Consider the following 15,736-nt stretch of genomic DNA (forward strand, 5'->3'; position numbering starts at 1 on the left):
TATATAAATAGATACATAAGAAGAAACAGCTTAAGAATTGAATACATTCTGAAAATTGTGTGAAAGGATGGATACCAATATTTGTATAGACTTTACAAAATTGCAAACTCATGTAGATTCAGGATGAAACTAACTTTATTTTTTTTCGTATAGTATAGTAGTTAAGTTGGACCGGCAGGTTCAAGTGCACACTGACTTTCAGCCTATGTTACATCAGCAGGATTGTTGTTGTAGAACAGACATGTCAAACTTGCGACATCACGTGACGTTACATGATGTATCGGAGCTTTTGCTCCATTGCCGGCAATGGAGTGGGCACGGTTTCCTGGTGACGTCTGGCCCATGGGCTGGCAGTTTGACATCTTTGTTGTAGAGAAAAAAATGAAGGGACATCCTCATGGAAGATGCTTTGAACTCTTGGAAAGAAGTAGGCTGGAAGTATAACAGATAAACCAAAACAAAACAAACCAAACCAAATAATGAATGTGCTGGAAAAATAAAAACACATCCTATAGAAATAACATAGATTCATCCACATCCATCTATGATTGTCTTTTTTTTTGTTATTTTCACTTGTTGTCTTAACCTTATATAAGCAATCTATACTTTAGTGACTGAGATGGCATATAAGCTGTTTAACAAATCTAACTTAGTGGCAATCTTTATTTTTCATTCATAGCTGTCCTTTGTCCTCATTTCCTATCACAGAGAGTTTCAGGAGATGGAGGAAATACCACTCTATGGTGTCCTATCATGGACCTGCACTTGTAATTATGGCCTTCTAAAATGGATACTTAATTTTGCAATTTGCACATTTGCTTACCAACTCACATCTCCAAAATATCCTATAGTCTTGGTTTTAAAATAGTGCTGGTATTTCTCCATCAAAATGCTTTCTGTAAAAAGTCAGCTAAATTGACACATATTTTCCTTTAACAAGTTCTCTAAATATAGCTCCATTTCTTTCTTTATAAAACTCACTGTCGGTTTCCAGCTATGATAAAGAATATTAAAATTAAAACCTACAGTGAAGGGGGGAGAATTCTTTGTTGAAAATTTTATGATTGTTGTATCAAACTGCATTAAAAAGAGTAGCGATTTTTTTTAAAAAAAACCCGCTTCTCTTTTTAAATAGTGAGAAATACAAAATTTAATATCTTTATGAACTTAAAATGGGATGCAAATAGGCATATTTTCAGACATGTCATTTTATTCAAAAATTAACAGAATGACTAATTATCTATTGCTGTCATCTATCCTTCAGAAAGGGAAACTGAGTAATTTCTTGTCTCTATTCATACTCCTGCTATACTTTTCCTATTTTTTTTGTTATTACAATGAAACCAGCTGTGTTTACTCAGGGGAACGGTAAAAAACACATATCTCAGGATGGTAGTTATGACTATGCAGTTGAAGCTCCCCATGTAATAGCCGCCATCTTGATGTTTTTGACCTGTCTCTGCAGACTTGCCTGGATGAAACTATAATACTACAAACTTCTTTCTCTTTTTCTGTAATAATTCAGAGTGGTTCTGTTCACAGTTCCTGCCAGCTAATCAGCTGTGCACTTTTCATTTGTTTGGGTGCTTCTTTCCTTATTTGAGCCTGCACTTGTTAAATCTTAAAAATTAATCACAATCTAATATTGTGAAAAACTGTAGAAATAGCCTTGGGAAGGGGGAAGTAATAATTAAACTGTTAAGGTAGGAGTTTTGGAAAAGACCACTCAGCCTTGAGAAACGGGAAAGTGTAAGGAAGAAACTCAAAAGAATCCTGGCTTGGTTAGGGATAGTATTGGGCAGAGATAAATCCTGACAGGCTTTTGGACTTTTATTATTTTAACCTGGCATAATAAAAAGCATTCCTAAGGTCCCTGCTACTTCTGTTCCTTGCCTTTGCCTGCCTCAAATATTAATTAGGAGTTAAACCAATAAAGCAGAGGAAAAATATCATGGATGCTAGTAAATTTGTTACAGTGACCATTAGCTATTCAAATATTGAGTTATAGAAAAGGATCTTTGTCCAGCACTAACAGGATTGGTGTCTGGCACACTTCCTAGAAAAGATTTTCTACATTTGCAGTGCTACCATCAAGAAAATTGTATCTTGCGTCATTATTTACTACACTTATCCTGTTACATCCTGACCTGATGGAAGACAAGGAGAGCTTGACAGAAGGAGGGATTTTCTTTCATTCTTTTTCATCACCACCACCTTTCAGGGTCATGAAATATGTCTAGTCTGCCTTGAAATACCTTTGGAGACCTCTCATTGAATGTTTGGCCCCATATATTTGTGTCTATGTTTTTTTTAACTAATATATTTCTCTTTACATTATAAAAATGCAGACTTAGATAATGAGCTTATTTAGGACATGAGCATACTGTATTTCAGATATTTAGAGCCATATTAGAATATTATTTAGTTCAGTTACAATTAGGATTGTTCTCTAGAACTGCCAGATCTGGACTGAAAATATAAAGCTGACTAACAAATGGAGAGACATTTGTTGTAGGGGTTAAGAGAATGGTCTAGAAACTGGGGTACTGTGAGCTCTAATCTTACCTTAGCACAAAGCCAATCAAGTAGTCCAGACAATTGCCAGGAACTGACAATAACTCAAAGGCACGCACTCACGCACTCACTCACTCACTCAATCAGCCAACCATGTTAAGAGGCTCTTATATCAAAATAACATCAAAATGTGTATCTTTATAGAGCTACTCATTTAGCTGACACTTCCCAAATGTTTACAATAACCATTATAAAATGCAATAACATTCTTATTGAGAAGGTCTGAGGAAAGATTGACAGACCAGTGAACCAAAGATTTTAGTGGTCTTTGTCTCTGTTTTCTTGTTGAAGACCCTGAACTAAAATTAAATTCCAAGAAAATTTCTTATGTGATCCAGCCCTCTCTTACATCACTATTTAAACAAGCTACAATTGGCCCTCTTATTAAACTTCATTTAATTTCCTTTTGTTTATTAGACTGCTGGAATAACGCAATAATTATTTCTCATGTTTATGCAGATTACAGTGATCCTGTATCCTATTTTGCACAGAACTGGCTTTTGACTGAAGTCATGCAACTGAAAGGCTGCCCAATTCTACTCAAGTTCAGAGGGTTTTTTTTTTTTTTTAAAGTTGTATGACAAGAGCTTTTTGCAAAGCTGTTAAGAGGGAGCTTTCCTGCAGGGATTTTGAAGCTTGATGTCATGCTGTTTTGATTGATTGAACTGACATCTTTGAGTTGATTTTATGGTTTCATAGTTTTCCTTATGGACAGTTTTAATTGTATATTTCTGCTATACAAATTGTTATGCATCGTTCCAGATTCACTGGAAGGCAAAAATAAATAAATAACCATTTGGGTGATAATTTGCTTCTTGTGTAAGACTAATACAGAAAGGTGTTTGATAGTCTTTTGGTTCTGTACTATTGCTTTTCAATGAAGCTATTATTTCTTTTTTTTTAAAACAGAATCATTATTTTCTTACCTATAGAGCCTTAAAAAAAGTCCAGTTGTAGAAACAGCAAAATCTTGATTCTAACATTTTACTACAATTTGGGTTCAGACTGAATCTCTGATTCCGAACAACTACTCTTGTAGTTTTTAACCAAACATGTTTATCACTTGTTCTGAAAGTACAAATCTGTGCCATGCAGTTTTATTCCAGTCAGGTTTTTTTTAAATTGTCCTTCTGCCAAAGTTTAAGTGCTGTGCTACTTTTTTTTTTCATTAGAAATTACCAAATGTTCTACCTTAAAATAGACTGACAACAGGTCAGGCTGCTCCTGTTTAAGTATTATGAACCTAAAATGTGCCAAAGTTTCTTCCAGATTGATCTGTTGTGTAGCTACCTCTAGAGTTAAAATACCTTATTAGCTAGTTGATACTGTTCTTTCAATTACATTCTTGAAATGTTTCCATAAAATAGGTGCAGTATCTTTGATTTTTCTCTCTTTTAAAATGCTTAATCTTTGCAAAAGATTATGGAAATATATGGTTTTTCATATATCAATTTTAAAATGAATTTACATTATTTTTACTTACTCTCACTGCATATAAGGAACGGTTGCTGGAATTGGGTATGTCTAGTTTAACGAAGAGAAGGACGAGGGGGGATATGATAGCAGTGTTCCAATATCTCAGAGGCTGCCACAAAGAAGAGGGAGTCAAGCTATTTTCCAAAGTGCCTGAAGGCAGGACAAGAAGCAGTGGGTGAAAACTAACCAAAGAGAGAAGCAACCTAGAACTAAGGAGAAACTTCCTGACAGTTAGAACAATTAACCAGTGGAACAACCTGCCTCCAGAAGCGGTGAATGCGCCAACACTGGAAGTTTTTAAGAAGAAACTGGAGAGCCACTTGTCAGAAATGGTATAGGGTTTCCTGCTGAGCAGGGGGTTGAACTAGATGACCTCCAAGATCCCTTCCAACTTTATTATTATTATTATTACATATTAGTGAGATGTGGACAACAATCTGGCTTGCAAAATTGCCTGTAGCTTAGAGAACGTAGGGTATGCTTTGGAGAGATTTGGTTGAGCTTATGGCATTCTGGCCAAAATGTTCCAGAACTCATTAATACTATTTTTACTATTAGCAGGAAATGTTGTATGTGGCTTGAGTACAAATAAGGCTTGGTAATCTAGTGTACCTTTTAACATAAAACTAGAAAGACCTATGTAAAAGTTTCAAATGATCAAGGGCATGATAGGCAGTGGAGGTCAATATTGGTGAGCCCTCTGGGGACAAATATGACATATGAAAAATGGTAACTAGGAATGTAAGAGGAATAAATGGTAACGAACATTGCATGGCGTGGTGGCCTACAGATGGAGCTCTTGCCTCACAATCAGGAGACTCTGAGTTTGATTCTAGGTAATGGCAGATATTTTTCTCTTTGGGCACAGTGAGTGATTGTCTGCTGTGAACTTCACATAGAGCATCAGGAAGGGCACCCAGTCAGTAAATGCTCAGCTCCATTCAGTCGCCCCAACTCTACCTTGATGCAAAGGATTTACAGGGTCGTTTAAAAAAACCTCCAGTGAAGAACAGTAAATATACAGTGTATGAAACTATGAAAAAGGAAAGGATATAACATATCTGACTGTAGTTTGCTCTTAGAATATTAGAAAAAAATACTGTTGCAGGTGTAGATGGTGCAACTGGAGAAATGCTAAACTATCTCTGTGGTTTGCCTAAGAAGCACTTGTGCAACTAGTTTATTGGGTGTATGAAGGATGCATTTGTGCCTGATATTTGGACAAATGTTATTACTATAGCTCCTTTACTATCTGAGGACTTCAACTCTCAGAATGGCTGGCTCAGGAATTCTGGGAGCTGAAGTCCACAAGTCATAAAGGGGCCATAGTTACCATAGTTGTCCATCCCTGCCTTATACAAAAAGTAAGAGTAAATACAAAAATCGCAGAAGGATCAGTTAGTTAAGTATGCCCAGAAATATTTAGTAAAGTTTTGATGACCATTAGCATAATTGGGAAAGCACATGCCTGAAGATTAGCTTTTTGCTACAAAGTTGCTACACAAGATTTCAAAAATTACAGTACCCATAAAAGTAGTGGTATTAACTTCTAAAAGCTCCCTCCCACCCAAGAAAAACCCCTGAGATTTTGTGAAGCCCTGTGGATTGGGAGGCTCTAAACTGCCCCTTGTTTAGTTTTCTGCCTAAATCGGGCACTGTCTTTTGACTTCCAAAAGAATCAAGGTGAGATTTGATCCTTTTAAAACATGCCTGTGAGAGGACAGGCTGCCTACAAAATAGCCAGCACCTGTGTTACTGTTGCCTTGTCCTTTTAAGACCTTTACCTAGGTAATACAACAACTGTTGGCTATAAAAGCTGGCAGAGAGGCAGGTGGTGATAGTGGTGGTATGTGCGGGAGAGAGAGGTGTATAATATGTTTGTCAATATAAAGCAACCTGAAGCAGATAGAAAAGGATATTGTTCTCCAGCAATAGGACTCATGAGGGACAGTAGTTAGAGGAGCAGTAGTAGTAGGTGTAGAAGAAATGGGAAAGAATGGAGTAGTAAGCAGGGACTACTAGCCTTTGAGTACTTGGGTCTATTGCCTAGGGACATGTGCTGTTGTGTTAGCTCTCTTGGGTTTATACATACACTGACTTTTGTATATGTAAAAGAACCTGTGACAATGCCTATACTTCTTCAGGATAAAACTTGAGAATGTCTGATCTCAAAGACCTGCAACTTGCAAGGCTTCTCAGTACCTGATACTTTTCTCTCTGTTGTTTCAATTATCTGTCCCTCTCCCTCTCAACACTAAAACTATATAACACAAGTCATTTTGCTTTCATTGTGTTATTTAAAACAATTGCATAAAGCAAATGGGTTACCAAGCTGGTTCTTGTGTTGTTTCTCCGTATCCTTCCCCCACCCCCTTTGCAATCCCTTCTAAACAGCATGAGGAAATTAGAGTAATTTTGATATTAAAATGATTACTGCCACTTTTGTTATAAACTGATGTGACTTTAGAAGTCTGTCCCTGATATCTTTCATGATTTAGACATCACACACTATATAATTGTGCTATTAAAGGAAAGAGAGCTAATCTTTTTGCATTTGAAGTAAGCCCTCATCATCAGACCCGACAAAGCCAGACAGATCAGAAAAGTGCCTTTAGAAAAAGAAAGAAAATGAAAGGAAAAAGTGCATTTAAGGAAATTAGCACAAGTGTCAGTTAAAAGGTAAAAATTAATGTACTTATTGAAATATGGTTGAAACCTACGTTCTTTTCATTCCTTTGATATTGCTAAAGCATAAAACATTCAATTAAATTTCCATTGTGTTGAAGAAGGTGGGGAGGGACAGGAAATTGTCAGAATTGAGGGTGCAAATGAAATAGAAAAATAAATCAGGAACAGGTATAAACTGGACTAAACTGATTTATTTTCACATTTCCTAGAACTTTTTCTTACCATGTAGTCTGTACAATGTATAGGATACCAAATGCAATAAAGATTATGTATCATATTTGTAGGCAGCTCCACATATATTTTTTACTGTAACTCGTGTAAGAGAAACCTTTATTTCTTCAACCCAGCCACACTCTGATTAAAGAAGGTTAAAGTTTGAGATATAAAACAATAATAACAAATGACCCTATCCTAAAATGCATTTAGTAGTATAAGCAACATTAATGCACTTAATTTGTATTTTCCTATACAAGCAGCAAAATGGAAGTTAATATGTGGAAGTTAAGTTCACATATATCTTTACAAGGGCAAGATAGACACAGTAAATAAAGAGGCATACGTTCTTTTTATTCACTATATCTACCTTGCCCTTGTAAGCAATTCCCTCCACCCACTTTTTCATATTAGACCTAGGCAAGTGTAAAATAAAAAGAAAAGTAGATAGTAACTAAAACTATAAATATACAAAGATGGTGGTGAACAGACTGCAGTTTATATTACCATTTTAAAATATTGGGCAGAAGTTTTTCAGCTTAAGAAAACTGCATTTATTTAAGGCTTAACAATATTAAGCTCATGCTGCAATGTTAGCATTGGCTTTAATTAAAAAAGTATTTTGCTAATTGGCATAAAATATCTATGTGATTATTTTTCCATATATTTTAAGCTTTGCAATGAGAGAACAGCTGCTAAATATTTTCTTGCATGCTGATTCTACTTAATCAACATTCTTCTTCTTAATGAAGGTGACAAAGTTGGAAATTGTGTTTTCCAAATGGATTGCTTAAAAATATCAGCATGAAGACAATGAAATTCACTTTTGGGTGCTGATATTCAGATTTAACCCTGAATTACAAATTAATTCTAAATTTAACCCCAAATTTAAGATGTCAGATAAATCTTAATTAGGATACAACATTGAAATCAGCATACAGCACTTCAGGGACTCTGACTTTTTCTTAAAATTCACATTCAGTTATTATTTTAGTTATTTGAAATGTGCTGATGTCATATTGATAGGTTTAGAACTTTGGCAACATATTGAATCAAATTAAAAACGTTGTCTTCTTTCTCTTTCCTGCTTTCATCCCCGCCCTTTATTGTAGTAATCAACTTCTATGGAAGATACCTGTGTGCTTGAGACATGAAATATATATTTGCACAAATTAAAATTTCAGCGTAACTTAGCTTTTTAATGTAATTTTCCCTTTGAACATATTCCAACTGCTCTGCTGAAACTAGGCTTCTGTTTTTAGATTGAAAAATGTTGACTTTCTGCATATTTGTAAGGCATTCAATCTGGATATCATAAATTTGTATTTTGCCATACAACTTATCTAAAGTTGCCAAAACCCAACAGCATTCCAGGTAAAATACAATGCATGACCTTTAAAGATTTTATTAAAAAAAAACCTGGCATGAGTTCTGAGACAAAATCTGCTTTATAATCATTATATACATATATAATAATTTTGTACATTTGTAAATCTAGTACTTCATCTCCCTTTCCATAGTAATTTGCAATTTTAAAAATATTCAGACAAACTTTGGTTTTTGAATATGCCTACTCTAAATATACTGTAAATGGATCTACACACAAGTATTGAATTATACCTACTTTAGTTCAAAGCATGAATTTCTAATTGAATGTTATTCTTAAAACATGCATTTTGAAATAAATGTTCTACTTTTTATATCCAAAGTTGCATCACAAAGTTGGATTTCAGGGTTTAGTGATTATGGTATTAGAGCAGGGTCCCCAACCCCCCCAGTCCATGGACCAGCACTGGTCCCTGGCATACCAGAAACTGGGCCATGCAAACAAGCAAAGCTCCATTTGCAGGATGCAGGCAGCATGTGAAACCATGCCCCCTCCGGTCCCAGAAAAACTTCTCTTCATGGAATCAGTCCCTGGTGCCCAAATTATTGGGGGACACTGTCTTAGAGAAAAGATTTCCTAAAATTTTACCAGCAAATGGCTAGCATCTTCAGAGGCAAGGTGGTCTTGGTGTGCAGGATCCCAGATGGCATACCAACTCCCATTATCTGAGGAACTGTCTCATCTAAGTGGGGTTGGGCTACCCCACCCACACCAGCAGAAGGGCTATGCTGTGGGCTTTGTTGGTCAAGAAATTTTGACTGGAGGAGTCAGGACAAGAGCCTTTTTCTGCAATGGCTCCCACCCGCTGGAACATTGCATCCTCCCCCATGGTGAGATCCATACCCTTCTGGCCTTTGGAAAGAGCGTGAGGCTCTGATATGATTGTTTCATACTTGAAGTGGCAAATGGTTAAGACCCTCCCTCCTTCCCATGTGCATCTTGCTTCCTTTGTCTCCATTTCTTAAAATTTTAAGTTAGTTTAATTTGAGTGTTAATATTTATTGTTTTAAGCTTTTGCCTTGTTTTTATGGTTATAAGCCACCTAGAGTCACCTCTAGGTGAGATGGACAGCATATAAGTTGTTAATAAACAAACACTGCCTGGGGGAGTGTGACCTCATTCAGAGTTAATAATGAAAAATAACTAGATTAAGGGGCCCCTGAAAGCCACAACCACACAGTCTTGTCCTGTTTGAGCTGAAACCATTGGTGGGATTCAAATATGTGAACAACCGGTTCTCTTGTGTGGATGCTGCTTCCAGAAGTCCATTCTGGGCCTGGGCAACAAAAAAATAGCTACCAAGTCTGCCAAAGTGGTACCAACTGGCTGAATTCCACCACTGGCTAAAATTGATTCTGAGCAATCCAGACCAATCCAGCTTGATGGTATATCCCTCGATGGCCCAGGAAACTGAATATAATAATACTTGACCTCGCGCTTATCTCATTCAATAGCTTCAAACAGATATTAAACAGAAGCAGGGCTAGTATAGTTATGTAGCACTCTGCAAAGCAGAGGCTTAGGACCAGACCTATTCCTCCCTAAAAACACTAACTAAAAGTAGCCTTGGGGGAAGGAAGAGAACTACTGAAGAACAGTGTTTTCTCCATTCCTAACCCCCTCGGTCAGTCCACAATTATACATTGAACAATGGTACTTAAAGCTGTCAAGAGATCAATGATGAACAATGATGATCAATGATCGATGTATTACTCCCTTTCCCCGACCCACCAGATGTACAAATGTGATCATTGCCATCTTGATTCCATAACCCAGACTGAAAACCAGCCACAAGCATGTCCAAATAATCTACTTTGTCCAGAACACTATGGAGCTGCAAGCCTATCATTTCATCAACAGCCTTGCCAAAAAAGAAGGATGGAAACTGGACAAAAATTGTTCAAAACTGTTGGGTCAAGAAATGGTCTTTTGAGGAGAGCGAATTTGGAGGGTCTTCCTTGACCAATTCTTCTGAAGGATCAGGTGGCAGCTGTGACTAAGAGGTTCTTCATACAAATTCTGCTAATGTGTCAATCACATCTGTACTTGGAATGGCAATTTTTTTCGATAGGCACTTGTGTTTTAGTCACCTCACATATGGATTATTGCAACTAGTTGGGGCTATCCTTGGAAAACATATATAAACTGTGCAATGGCCCAAAATGTTATGGCAAAGTCAGTTATGGGTATGCCATGGCATGCTCATGTAACATAACTGTTTTGTGAACCTGCACTAGTAATCAGTAAGCTTCTTTGTGCAACTCATGGTGATAACCTATAAAATCATTCATCAACTAGAGCCTGGTTATTTAAGGAACTGTCTGTATTCTGTAGTTTATGCCCATTCTGTATAATTGGGAAGAGATGGCATATTCCAGGTCCCATTGATTAAACAATATCATCTTTTGAAACCTAGCAAACAGGCTTTTTTGGTTCTGACATCTGCCCTCTAGATAGCATCTGCCAGAGTTTCATGTTAGCTCCATCCAGATCTTTCTTAATAAACTCTTAACACCTGGCTTTTCCTCAGGCTTTGGGCTGGAATAGATGGTGGACTCTTTGATAAATATTTGTCAGAGTCAAATTTTTCTTTGACTACTTTTTTGTACTTATGTTAAATTGTTTTACTTCACACAGAGTTGTAATAGAGTTAGATGGATGTATAAATTTAACTAAATAAACACCAAGTGATAATACTAGAGAAGAAAAAAACAGTGATTCTAAATTATTTGTGAGCAGATATGGCTTAATTCATTATGATTGCCCAAAACTAACTGGTTTGAGGCAGCTTTGTTCTGAAGGACATGTTGCCCAAGGGAGACACATTTTTGTGAGTTTCCTCCATCCACCTCTTGAGGTCAATGAATCTTGCCATTAGCAATCAAGAGGTTGATTTAACTATAAAAGTCAGTTGTCCATGGTAATCCAGTGTGTATTTATATAAATTAATATTTGAGTATGGAGAACTTTCAACACTCAAGGATTTTTGATTCTCAGTTTAATACAGAACAATCTAATTCATACTTCATTAACTAATATATGAATCAGAATGTAATTATACAGTTTTCTTACTCCTCTGAATCTTGCAAAACACTTCTTCAATCAAAACATGTGTACATTAGGGAACATTGTGTATAAAACTGTGCATAGTAGCAAAATTTGCATATATTATGGTAGATGCATATAAAATTATAAAAATGATTGTGTGGATTTAGGAAAAAATATTCTAATACAGAAATGACTTGGTATGAAGCTGTACTTTTATTTTTTTAAAAAAAATAGGAAAAATGAAATAGAATATTCAATTTTAGAATCTCATTTTATGAGAGCTTATACAAGTCCAACTCTTCTTACATTAGGGAACTACTCTGGCTCTTGGTAGAAACCACTATTTCAGTTCTTTCCCAAATCAGAACTCCAATTTCAGAAAAGGGCAGGAAGTAGATCCATAGTCCTTCTGAAGGCCTAATAGGACCCAAACTAGCAATAACAAAGAGAAAGGTGATGATGATGTTGATGAGGAAGAGGAGGAGAAGGAGGACTATATTTGGAAAGGACAGAAGGCAGGGAAGACCAAAATGTCCCTCCTCCATCACTTGGAGGTTTTTAAGAAGACATTGAAAAACCATTTGTCTGAAATGGCATAGGGTTTCCTACCTAAGCAGGCAGCTGTACTAGAAGACCTCCATCTGTCATGGTTCTGACAGACGGAGATGAATAAAATGAGCATGGCTGCAGCCATTTTTCCCACTCATTTTTGGTTGCCACCATCTTTGTTAGTTACTTTTATCCTGACAGCAGAGACTTTTCAGGATATGGAAAGAGTATTTAATTTCTCAGATGTTCCAATGTTCCAATGTTATAACTCTACTATAAGTGATATGTATGATGGCCATATGTTGCATTCCAGATTGACACAGAGAAATTAAAAGGTTGTATCCATTTTGAAATGCAATACAAACCATTTCTAATGTTTATGAAGGGCTGAATAACTCAGTAATACATATTAACAATAAATAGCATTTTGTTACCTTTGTAGTATTCTTTACTTCAAATCTGTAGGACAAAAGAAAACCTAACTATAAAATGCATAGATTTATAAATTCAAGTGATTTTAGCTGTTCACATCAATATTAATATTTTCTACTTATTCTCTTCTTCTTTTGCTAATAATGTCTTTCTTTAGAAGGGGAAACATTCTCAAAGGTCTCTTAGAAAACTAAGTGCTGATAGAAATAAATATCTTTAAGAAGCAAAGCTATTATGTCATCAGCAAAACTTATCATTCTATGGGTTAAACAGTTCTTTTTACTATTACACTCCACTGCTTAATATTATCAAGGCTGACACATCTATAATTTCCCATGTTTTTTCTTGGTTCTTTTTAAAATATTAGTGTGGCATAGGCTAACTTTCTTATGGTTATGGAAAACTTAATGTGATGTCCTTCACTGTGCCCATGAAAGAAATCATAAGCATGTGTAAGGATTTATAGAAGTAAAACTTCCTCTGAATGTCAATGTGTTTCATGAATATGGAAGATAATTTACTGTGAATATGGAAAAGATAAGGAAGTGATGATAAAATTGTAGGTGTGGGAGGTCAAATATTAACTGTTGTTAGTCTTTCTCCTGCTTTGATCTTACTATAGCATGATCCACAGGACAGTTAGATCTGACTACCTTTGCACAAAACTGTTACTCATTTTGATCCACACATGTTTGCCCTAAGGTCTTGTTTACTACTCTGTATAATTATTAAAAGACTCTTACCATTGTAGTTGAAGTTCAGAGCTGACATCCATGTCAGTTGTGTGGCATAGCATTATGTCTAATTTTTCCTTTGTTCCTCTTGTTTAATGTTCCAAAGAATAAAACTCAAAGGAAGTACTCAGTCATATTTCCCCTTACCATTACCAGATACATGCTCCACCTCTTCCTGCTAGAACCACTAATTTATTTTTAAAAATATAGAAGTGAAAAATGGATTGGCATATTCTGATATAAAGTGAATAAACATTTCATTTTCAAGACTGTCTCTTGAGACAGAGTAACTTGGAATTACTTCGTTATTAACATTAAATAATTCCATTATAAATATATTTAACTTCCAGCTTAACAAAATCATATGTATAAGAACAAGATACTGACAAGCCATAATATATTTAAAATATACTGTAGCTTGCAACATTTAGCAACTGCTTTTCAGTGGTATGTGTTCTTCACATTGATCCAGTATTGCAAATTCTATTGGAGATGGAAGTATGAAGAAGTACTAAATGTTATAGCAAAGGAAAGGCTATCCCAAGAAAGAGCAACTTCAAGCCCACATGGAAACCACAATCAGCTACGACTTGGGCAAATGAAGAAAATGCACCTCTAAAGCACCTTTCTGTTTTAAGGCAGTAAAAACAAATGTAGCCTTTAGAAAATTGCAGGCAATCCCTCAAAATTTCCTCTGGTAGATCTGAGTAAAGAACAGCCCAAAAAAGAAAGAAAGAAAGAAAGAAAGAAAGAAAGAAAGAAAGAAAGAAAGAAAGAAAGAAAGAAAGAAAGAAAGATATCAGTACACCCACCAATGCTCTCTCTCTCTATTTCCTTTGGAGACTTAAAGACTATGTTATGATGAAGATATTTCTGCCACATGCAAAATTAAATCAAGTCATTTCAGGATAAAATTCTGCAGCTACCAATAAGCCCTCCAGATATAGGACCTCTTCATCACAGTTTCACTTGGAAACTTTAAGACTGAGTGTGGTGCTCTTGGGCATCAATGTGCCCATGGACACCTACTTAAAGCACACTAGGGCCACTATCTCCACTTCACTTGATTTTTTTTTAATCAATACTTTAATTTGAGTAAAAAGAAAGGAGCAGGCTGCAAAACAAAATGGCAGCCTCTGGTATTATTTCTATTCACAGTAATGACTGTTGTGTCCCGATTGTTTCATTTTTACCTTCTATAATTTAGAACAGGGCTTTTCAACCTTTTCACCCATTGTACCACTTTTAGGATATGGCAATATCCGAGTACCATCTGTCGCCTAGCAAAAACTTGATGACCAAAAAAAAAAAAAAGAAAAAGAAAAAAGTGATAAAGTACAGGTAGTCCTCGACTTACAACAGTTCACTTAGTGACTGTTCAAAGTTACAACAGCACTGAAAAAAGTGACTTATGACCATTTTTCACACTTATGACTGTTTCAGCATTCCCAGGGTCATGTGATTTACATTTGGATGCTTGGCAACTGATTCATATTTATGATGGCTGCAGTGTCTGAAGGTCATGTGATCCCCTTTTGCAAACTTTTGACAAGCAAAGTCAATGGGGAAACCAGATTCACTTAACAACCTTTTATATCAGGGGTGTCAAACTCAATTTCATTGAGGACTGCATTAGCATTGTGGTTACCATCATGGGGAGGGGGTTCCTTCCTTCTTTTTTCCCTCCCTCCCTGCCTTCCTCCTTCTCATTCCTATCCTCCTTCCTTCCTTCCTTCCTTCCTTCCTTCCTTCCTTCCTTCCTTCCTTCCTTCCTCCCTCCATCCTTCTTTCCCTCATTCTCATTCCCATCTCCTTCCTTCCTTCCTTTCTTCTTTCCTTCCTTCCCTCATTTCCCTGCCTCTCATTCCCATCTCCTTCCTTCCTTCCTCCCTCCCTCCCTCCCTCCCTCCCTCCCTTCCTTCCTTCCTTCCTTCCTTCCTTCCTTCCTTCCTTTCTTCAGGTGCTGATCCTGATGCTTCTGCTGAGCCCTGACAGCTGATCGGCTCTTCTGCAGGGGTGTCAGGGCTCAGCAGAAGTGCCAGGATCAGTGCCAGGCTTCAGCTGATCAGTGCTTCTACAGGACTCAGCAGAAGCACCAGGATCAGCACCGGGTTCTAACCACCCCCAAGGCTGCCGCCAATCAGCTGGAGCTGTGTGCGCTGATCCTGGACTCTCAGCAGAACCCAGGCAAACCTCACGCAGAATCTGTGGGGAACCCCCAAGGCTGCCACCAATCATCTGGAGCTGTGTGTGCTGATCCTGGGCTCTTGGCGATACCTCATACATCTCCAGCTGACTCTCCCACAGTCTTGTGCTACACTGCCACTGCTTCATCTCATCCACTTTTACACTTTTTTACAGTGCTTTTTCAACCCATCGTATACATACCACTTGCCAGGTGCCCATGTACCACCAGTGGTTCATGTACCACCGGTTGAAAAGCCCTGATTTAGAAGATAAAAATGGCAGATGTTCAGTGTCTTGTTTGAAGAGTGGTTATCTACCAAAATAATGGGGAAGTGATAGGTAGCATTCTGGGAACTTCGAGAGAATGGGAAAAACTAGCCTCCTAAGTTTACCTTTCATAAACTGCTCTGCCAAAGGCATAGGTTTAGAAATTGCATCAGAATTGGGG

At 36.9% G+C, this 15,736-nt stretch overlaps 1 long non-coding RNA gene across 1 annotated transcript; it reads right to left on the reverse strand.

Moving 5' to 3' along the window:
- Window positions 1–333: 333 nt before the first annotated feature.
- On the reverse strand, window positions 334–13,185 carry LOC120313853. Its single transcript, XR_005558268.1, has 3 exons — window positions 13,111–13,185; window positions 12,370–12,394; window positions 334–432 (listed from the first exon to the last, which is right to left on the reverse strand). It is a non-coding gene; the product is annotated as an uncharacterized LOC120313853 (long non-coding RNA).
- Between the last annotated feature and the right edge of the window lie 2,551 nt (window positions 13,186–15,736).

This window comes from Crotalus tigris, unplaced genomic scaffold (assembly GCF_016545835.1).
Source record: "Crotalus tigris isolate CLP2741 ecotype Arizona unplaced genomic scaffold, ASM1654583v1 scf7180000018806.1695572, whole genome shotgun sequence".
Taxonomy (NCBI): domain Eukaryota; kingdom Metazoa; phylum Chordata; class Lepidosauria; order Squamata; family Viperidae; genus Crotalus; species Crotalus tigris.